Here is an 8955-nt window from a genome sequence, read left to right on the forward strand (position 1 = left end):
GAGATTAAGAACAATCCCAAATTTATTTTTGATACTGTCGCAAAGCTAACTAAAAAACAGCATTCCCCAAGAGAGGGTGGCTTTCACTTCAGCAGTGATAAATTCATACAATTCTTTGTCGAAAATATCATGATCATGAGAAAGCGAATTACAGACTCCTCTTTAAATCTTCTTATTTCTCCAAAGCTCAGTTGTCCTGAGTCTGCACAACACTGCCAGGACCTAGGATCAAGGGATAGACTCAAGTTTTTTAATACTATATCTCATGCCACTTTGATTAAAAGCAGTCATGGCCTCTAAAACTTCAAGCTGCATACTGGACCGATTCCAAATAAACTACTGAAAGAGCTGCTTCCTGTGCTTGGCCCTCCTATGTTGAACATAAGAAACGTCTCCCTATCCACCGGATGTGTACCAAACTGACTAAAAGTGGCAGTAATAAAGCCTCTCTTGAAAAAGCCAAATCTTGACCCAGAAAATATGAAAAACTATTGGCTTATATCGAATCTCCCATTCCTTTCAAAGATTTTAGAAAAAGCTGTTGCGCAGCAACTCACTGCCTTCTTGAAGACAAACAATGTATACAAAATGCTTCAGTCTGGTTTTAGACCCCATCATAGCACTGAGACTGCACATGTGAAGGTGGTAAATTACCTTTTAATGGCGTCAGACCAAGGCTCTGCATCTGTCCTCGTGCTCCTAGACATAGTGCTGCTTTTGATACCATTGATCACCACAATCTTTTGGAGAGATTGGAAACCCAATTTGGTCTACATGGACACGTTCTGGCCTGGTTTAGATCTTATCTGTCAGAAAGATATCAGTTTGTCTCTGTGGATGGTTTGTCCTCTGACAAATCAACTGTACATTTCAGTATTCCTCAAGGTTCAGTTTTAGGACCACTATTATTTTCACTATATATTTTACCTCTTGGTGATGACATTCGGAAACATAATGTTAACTTTACCTGCTATGCGGACGATACACAGTTGTACATTTCGATGAAACATGGCAAAGCCCCAAAATTGCTCTCCCTGTAAGCCTGTGTTTCAGACAAGGAAGTGGATTTTTACTTTTAAACTCGGACAAAACAGAGATGCTAGTTCTAGGTCCCAAGAAACAAAGGGATCTTCTGTTGGATCTGACAGTTAATCTTGATGGTTTTACAGTCGTCTCAAATACAACTGTGAAGGACCTTGGGTGTTACTCTGGACCCTGATCTCTCTTTTGACTAAAATATCAAGACTGTTTCAAGGACATCTTTTTTCCATCTACGTAACATTGCAAAAATCTGAAACTTTCTGTCCAAAAATGATGCAGAAAAATGTATCCATGCTTTTGCCATTTCTAGATTAGACTACTACAATGCTCTACTTTCCGGCTACCCAGATAAAGAACTAAATAAACTTCAGTTAGTGCTAAACACGGCTGCAAGAATCTTGACTAGAACTAAAAAAAATGTATCATATTACTCCAGTGCTAGCCTCTCTACACTGGCTTCCTGTTAAGGCTAGGGCTGATTGAGGTTTTACTGCTAACCTACAAAGCATTACATGGGCTTGCTCCTACCTATCTTTCCAATTCGGTCCTGCCATACATACCTACATGTACGCTATGGTCACAAGATGCAGGCTTCCTTATTGTCCCTAGAATTTCTAAGCAAACAGCTGGAGGCAGGGCTTTCTCCTATAGAGCTCCATTTTTATCGAATGGTCTGCCTATCCATGTGAGAGACGCAGACTCTGTCTCGACCTTTAAGTCTTTATTGAAGACACGTCTCTTCAGTAGGTCCTATGATTGAGTGTAGTCTGGCCCAGGGGTGTGAAGATGAATGGAAAGGCACTGGGGTGACGAACCGCCCTTGCAGTCTCTGCCTGGCCGCTTCCCCTCTCTCCTCTGAGATTCTCTGCCTCCAACCCTATTACGGGGTCCACTGGCTTACTGGTGCTCTTCCATGCCGTTCCTAGGAGCGGTGCGTCACTTGGGTGTGTTGCGTCATTTGAGTGGGTGGAGTCACTGACGTAATCTTCCTGTCTGGGTTGGCACCCCCCTCGGGTTCGTGCCGTGGGGGAGATCTTCGTGGGCTATACTCGGCCTTGTCTCAGGGTAGTAAGTTGGTGGTTGAAGATATCCCTCTACTGCTGTGGGGGCTGTGCTTTGGCAAAGTGGGTGGGGTTATATCCTGCCTGTTTGGCCCTGTCCGGGGTAATCGTCGGACGGGGCCACAGTGTCTCCCAACCCCTCCTGTCTCAGCCTCCAGTAATTATGCTGCAATAGTTTATGTGTCGGGGGCTAGGGTCAGTCTGTTATGTCTGGAGTATTTCTCCTGTCTTATCCGGTGTCCTGTGTGAATTTAAGTATGCACCCTCTAATTTTCTCTTTCTTTCTTTCTTTCTTTCTTTCTTTCTTTCTTTCTTTCTTTCTTTCTTTCTTTCTTTCTCTCTTTCGCTCTTCTCTCAGATGACCTGAGCCCGAGGTCCATGCCTTAGGACTACCTGGCCTGATGACTCCTTGCTGTCCGCAGTCCACCTGGTCGTGCTGCTGCCCCAGTTTCAACTGTTCTGCCTGCGGCTATGAAACCCTGACCTGTTCACCGGACGTGCTACCTTGCCCCGGACCTGCTGTTTTTGACTTTCTCTCTCTGCCGCACCTGCTGTCTCTAACTCTGAATGATCGGCTATGAAAAGCCAACTGACATTTAGTTCTGAGGAGCTGACCTGTTGCATCCTCTACAACCACTGTGATTATTATTATTTGACCCTGCTGGTCATCTATGAATGTTTGTATATCTTGGCCATGTACCGTTATAATCTCCACCCCGCACAGTCAGAAGAGGATTGGCCACCTCTCAGAGCCTGGTTCCTCTCTAGGTTTCTTTCTAGGTTCTCTACCTTTCTAGGGAGTTTTTCCTAGCCACCATGCTTCTACATCTGCATTGCTTGTTGTTTGGGGTTTTAGGCTTGGTTTCTGTAAAGCACTTTGTGACATTGGCTGATGTAAAAAGGGCTTTATAAATAAATGTTATTGATTGATTGATTGATTGATTGACTGTGGAGTGGAATATATACGGTGCACTTTTAAAAACTGGCTTTTTGGAAGTCCTCTTTTTAATGGCTCAGGGTGGACCTGTCCCCCTTTAATATAGTATTTCTGTCCGTTTCTTTTCTATACGGAGTTGTAAACAGGGTTCCATTTGATTTCTCAATCCACATATCAAGGTAATAAACATGTTTAGTGTCACATTCAATAGTGAATTTGAGATTGGGGTCAATGTCATTGAGTAATGCCATAAAGTCTGACAGCCTTTCTCTCGTTCCTCCCCATATGCAAACATTTTGTCAATATATTGATACCACTTGAGGACTTTATTCTAAAATATTCTTCAAAATGACCCACATAAAGGTTAGCATAGCTCGGAGTGAATGTGGAGTCCATCGATATTCCTTCCATTTGTTTGGAGGTATAGTATTCATCATCAAACCTGAATTGTAAACTGGGTGGTTCGAGCCCTGGATGCTGATTGGCTGACAGCTGTGGTATATACCCGTATTCCACAGGTATGACAAAACATATATTATAACTGCTCTAATTACGTTGGTAACCAATTTATAATAGCAATAAGGCACCTTGGGGGTTTGTGGAATATGGCCAATATACCATGGCTAAGGGCTGTATCTAGGCACTCTGTGTTGCGTCGTGCTTAAAACAGCCTTTAGCCGTGGTATATTGGCCATATACCACACCCCCTCAGACCTTAATGCTTAAATAGAACACTTTAATGTTCACCACCACACATACTTTGACCTCGCGCAAAGTGGGAGATGCTGTCAAGAAACACTGTCATGTTTTATCATCGGACCCAGCTTTGCCAGCTGAATTTAAGAATCCACCACTTAAATGTATATTGGAGAGGTCGCAATTTACGGAAAAAATTGGTTCCTGCCAACTGTACCTTACCTTACCTGTACATAGCCCATCTATAATTTAGCCCAAACTACTACCTCTTCCACTACTGTATTTATTTATTTTATTTATTATTTTGCTCCTTTGCACCATATTATTTATATTTTAACTTTGAACTTTCTTCAAATTATAATTCTACCATTCCAGTGTTTTACTTGCTATACTTTATTTACTTTGCCACCATGGCTTTTTTTTGCCTTTACCTCCCTTATCTCACATCATTTGCTCACATTGTATATAGTCTTATTTTTGTCTACTGTATCATTGATTGTATGTTTTTTTACTCCATGTGTAACTCTGTTATTGTATGTTGTCGAACTGCTTTGCTTTATCTTGGCCAGGTCGCAATTGTAAATGAGAACTTGTTCTCAACTTGCCTACCTGGTTAAATAAAGGTGAAATAAAAAAATAAAAAAATAAATGAGCCGTCTCTTTTATGCCCTCTTCTGAATGGCAGCTATAAATGCAGAGGTTGCGCACAGTGCAACAATATGATGAAGTGTAAATATTTCTGCTACCCACATACAGGAAAACGGTTCCAAATAAATAGCATCATTACATGCTCCACAACCCGTGTTGTCCATTATGGGCTGTGCTATATAGGTAAAACCTCTTGTTCTCTCAAACAAAGAATTAGTGAACATGAAACATGAAATCGGGAGAAAGACAAGGATTATCCAGTCACAGTACATTTTTTATGACCAAAAACATGACATTTCTACTTTTAGATTTTGTGGCATAGGAAAGTTATGATACCAGACTGGGGAGGTGATATAAATAATTGTCACGGTCTTGAAAATGAGCGGACCAAGGCGCAGCGTGAGTGTAGTTCCACATATTTTTTTAAGTGAAACTAACAAAACTTACAAAGACCGTGAGGACGTAGTGCCCAAACACACTAACAAACAATCAATACCCCACAAAACACAGGTGGGGAAATAGCTACCTAAATATGGTTCCCAATCAGAGGCAACGATAAACAGCTGAGAACCAAGGGCCCTCTATGGTCAGGGCGTGACAGTACTCTGGCTCTTCCCTCTGCTCAGCCGCCAGCTCCATGTGCCCCCTCCCCCAGCTCCATGTGGCCGCGGTCCCCCGGCGTCGTCGTAGTCCCCCTATGCTCCTTGGCGACTCCCGCCAAGGAAGGGTCTCATGTCCTCCCAAGTCCAAAACTCCCTTACCTCATTTTCATGTTGCTTGGTACTTTGTTGGTGGGATATTCTGTCATGGTCTTGGAAATGAGCGGACCAAGGCGCAGCACGAGTATAGTTCCACATATTTATCTAATAAGTGAAACTAACAAAACCAAATAACAAAACTTACAAAGACCGTGAGGATGTAGTGCCCAAACACACTAACAAACAATCAATATCCCACAAAACACAGGTGGGAAAATAGCTACCTAAATATGGTTCCCAATCAGAGGCAACAATAAACAGCTACCTCTAATTGGGAACCACATTAGCACCAACATAGAAATAGATATACTAGATCACCCCCTAGTCACACCCTGACCTACTACACCAGGTCAGGGCATGACAATAATACACCCTCCAGACATTATTTCCTAAAGGTCTAAATGATGAAATGCCTATGTATGTTATGTTGTAAATGTGAACATGAATTAATGCCTCCACTTCAGATTACTCTGATGTTTTTCTTGCGCTGTACCCAATGATTTATGAAAACTTACTTGATTTCATCATTGTGGTTTTACAGACGTGTTTAATACGTTTTATGTACACACCTTATTTGAATATTTATGAAATGCACATTGTTGTATTTGGTAACACTTATTTATTTTCCCTCGACTCCAACCCGATTCGATGCATTGAACGGTTCTGGGTGGAGCTATGTCTACATAAAGGTGATAATAAAAGAAAACTCACAAAAGCTCTGACAAACAGCAGTGATACTAGAAGAGCAGTGTGCGGGTTTTTCTTTTTCTCTTATTCAACTGTTACCATGCACCTGCAAAAAAAGCTAGCTCAGATGTGCGAGTGCCTTTTGAAATTTGAATATAACCAGAGACAACACAGCTGATGTGTAAACAAAAATATGACTACATTTAGGAAAGATGGCACCGAGAGACATGGCAGCTCTGCTTCTAGCTCCTAAGCAACTTTGCAGTATTGTGTTTTTTTTGTGTGTTATTTCTTACATTATTAGCCCAGAACGTTTTTTTGTGTTATTACATACAGCCGGAAATAACTTTTGGATATCAGAGAGACAGTAACTCACCAGCATTGCGACCAGGAAAACGACTTTCCCGAATTGGATCCTTTGTTCGTACCCCCCAGGGCAATTAAACTTATTCCAGAGGCTACCAAGACGCCATCGGCGGGGAGAAGAGGTATTCGGAGTGGAATTCTAGTCTGACCAAGGAGGCGTGCACACCATCCACTGCTTACTCGCTAATGTTCAGTCTCTGGACAATAAAGTTGACAAGCTCAGGGCGAGGATCTTCTTCCAGAGAGACATCAGGGATTGTATCATATTGTTTCACGGCATCATGGCTCTCTTCGGATATACTGTCCCCGTCCATACAGCCAGATGGGTTTCAGTACATCGCGCAGACAGGAGTAAAGAACTCTCCGGGAAGAAGAAAAAAGGCAGTGGTGTATGTTTCATGATTAACTACTCATGGTGTGATTGTGATAACGTACAGAAAAAAAACACTCGACCACTGCCATTCCCTCTTCCGGGATGCCTACCAGGCCCTCCTCCACCCTCCCTTCGGCAAATAAGATGACAACTCCATTTTGCTCCTCCCTTCCTATAGGCAGAAACTCAAACAGGAAGTACCTGTGCTAAGGTCTATTCAATGCTGGTCTGACCAATCAGAATCCATGCTTCAAGATTGTTTTGATCATGTGGACTGGGATATGTTCCGGGTAGCCTCTGAGAATAACATTGACGTATACACGGACACGGTGACTGAGTTCATCAGGAAGTGTATGGGGATGTTGTTCCCACTATGACTATAAAAACTTACCCATACCAGAAAACGTGGATAGATGGCAGCATTTGCGCAAAACCGAAAGCGCAAATCACCGCATTTAACCATGGCAAGGTGACTGGGAATATGGTTGAATACAAACAGTGCAGTTATTCCCTGAGTAATGCAATCTAACAGGCAAAGTGGAGACAAAGTGGATTTGCAATTCAACGGCTCAGACACAAGTCGTATGCGGCAGGGTCAACAGACAATCACGGATTACAAAGGGAAAACCAGCCACGTCGCAGACACCGTCATCTTGCTTCCGGACAAGCTAAACACCTCCTTCGCCCGCTTTGAGGATAACACAGTGCCACCAATGCAACCCGCTCCCAAGGACAGTGGACTCTCGTTTTCCGTAACTGATGTGAGTAAGACATTTAAGTGTGTTAACCCTTGCAAGGCTACTGCCCAGACAGCATCCCTAGCCGCGTTATCAGAGCATGCGCAGACCAGCTGCCTGGAGTGTTTACAGACATATTCAATGTCTCCCTATCCCAGTCTGCTGTCCCCACTTGCTTCAAGACGTCCACCATTGTTCCTGTACCCAAGAAAGCAAATGTATCTGAAGTAAATGACTATCGCCCCATAGCACTCACTTCTGCCATCATGAAATGCTTTGAGAGGCTAGTTAAGGATCATTTCACCTCTACCTTACATTACCTGACACCCAAGACCCACTTCAATTTGCTTACCGCCCCAATAGTTCCACAGACGTTGCAATCGCCATGGCACTGCACACTGCCCTGTCCCATCTGGACAAGAGGAATACCTATGTAAGAATGCTGTTCATTGACTATAGCTCAGACTTCAACACCACAGTACCCTCCAAGCTCATCATTAAGCTCAGGGTCTGAACTCTGCCCTGTGCAACTGGTCCTGGACTTCCTGACGGGCCGCCCCCAGGTGGTGAAGGTAGGAAACAACACCTCTACTTTGCTGATCCTCAACACAGGGGCCCCACAAGGGCACGTACTCAGCCCCCTCCTGTATTCCGTGTTCACCCATGACTGCGTGGCCACACACGCCTCAAACTCAATCCTAAAGTTTGCAGACGACACAACAGTGGTAGGCTTGATCACCAACAATGACGAGACCGCCTACAGGGTGGAGGTGAGGGCCCTGGCTGAGTGGTGCCAGGAAAATATCCGCTCCCTCAGCATCAACATAACGAAGGAGCTGATCGTGGACTTCAGGAAACAGTAGTGGGAAGACACCGCTATCCACATCGACGGGACCGCAGTGGAGAATGGGTAAAGCTTCAAGTTCCTCTACATACACATCACTGACAATCTGAAATGGTCCACCCACACAGACAGTGTCGTGAAGAAGGCGCAACAGTGGCTCTTCAACCTCAGGAGGCTGAAGAAATTCAGTTTGGCCCCTAAGACCCTCACAAACTTTTACAGATGCACATTTGAGAGTATGCTGTCGGGCTGTGTCACCGCCTGGTATGGCAACTGCACCGCCCGTAACCGCAGGTCTTTCCAGAGGGTGGTGCGGTCGGCCCAACGCATCACCGGGGGCACACTGCCTGCCCTCCAGGATACCTACAGCACCCGATGTCACAGGAAGGCCAAAACGATCATCAAAGACATCAACCACCCGAGCCACGGCCTGTTCACCCCGTTAACCTCCAAAAGGCGAGGTCAGTACAGGTGCATCAAAGCTGTAACCGAGAGACAGCTCTATCTCATGGTCCGCTAGTCACTTGAATAATGTTTACATACTGTTTTACTAATTTCAAATGTATATACTGTATTCTATTCTTCTGTATTTTAGTCAATGCCACTCCGACATTGCTCATCCTAATATTTATATATTTCTTAACTCCATTCTTTTACTTTTAGATTTGTGTGTATTGTTGTGAATTGTTAGATACTACTGCACTGTTGGAGCTAGGAACACAAGTATTTCACTACACCTGCAATAACATCTGCTAAATATGTGTATGTGACAAGTAAAATTGTATTTCATTTTTGTATAATTAAAAA

This window comes from Salmo salar, chromosome ssa10 (assembly GCF_905237065.1).
Source record: "Salmo salar chromosome ssa10, Ssal_v3.1, whole genome shotgun sequence".
Classification (NCBI taxonomy): Eukaryota; Metazoa; Chordata; class Actinopteri; order Salmoniformes; family Salmonidae; genus Salmo; species Salmo salar.